Below are 599 nucleotides of genomic sequence, written 5' to 3' on the forward strand. Positions count from 1 at the left end.
TTCCAGAAGAGGTTTTGGTGGCAGAATGAACCGATTTCTCCAGGTGATTTCAGAGGAAATGCAGGTGAGGTTCTTGTCAAACATTTGGACCCGAGTTCATTAAATTAGACACTTAATGAGGGTCGTTTTTTATAGGATGGAAACCACAGCATGCAGCTCAGTAAACGACTCTCTGTTAATGTCCATAAATCCTAATTTATCCTAATCATAATCTAATTGTAATGAGTTTTGATACATCCAGCAAGCAGGTCCGGTTTTTCACTGGTGGGTTTCAGTAATGGTTCTGGAGTCAGCCGCTCAGAACCATTGCAGAGAACTCAACCAGTTTATATAACCAGTTTAAATAACCAGTTTAAATAACTCAACCAGTTTAAATAACCAGTTTAAATAACCAGTTTAACAGCTGGGTCTTCCTCCGGAGCTGACTGCCTCCAAATCAAACCTAATTTATTATCCATTTGCTGCACATTTTGTTTTTAGCAGATTTTTTTTCTCTATATTTGCTGAGTTATTTTAAGACCAACAATTATTGCTTTCAGAAATTTACAAATGCCATTTTTCAACTGTTATCCATAACAATTGGAGTTAGCAATTAGCAA

This window comes from Poeciliopsis prolifica, unplaced genomic scaffold (assembly GCF_027474105.1).
Source record: "Poeciliopsis prolifica strain line A6 unplaced genomic scaffold, Auburn_PproV2 SCAFFOLD044, whole genome shotgun sequence".
Taxonomy (NCBI): Eukaryota; Metazoa; Chordata; class Actinopteri; order Cyprinodontiformes; family Poeciliidae; genus Poeciliopsis; species Poeciliopsis prolifica.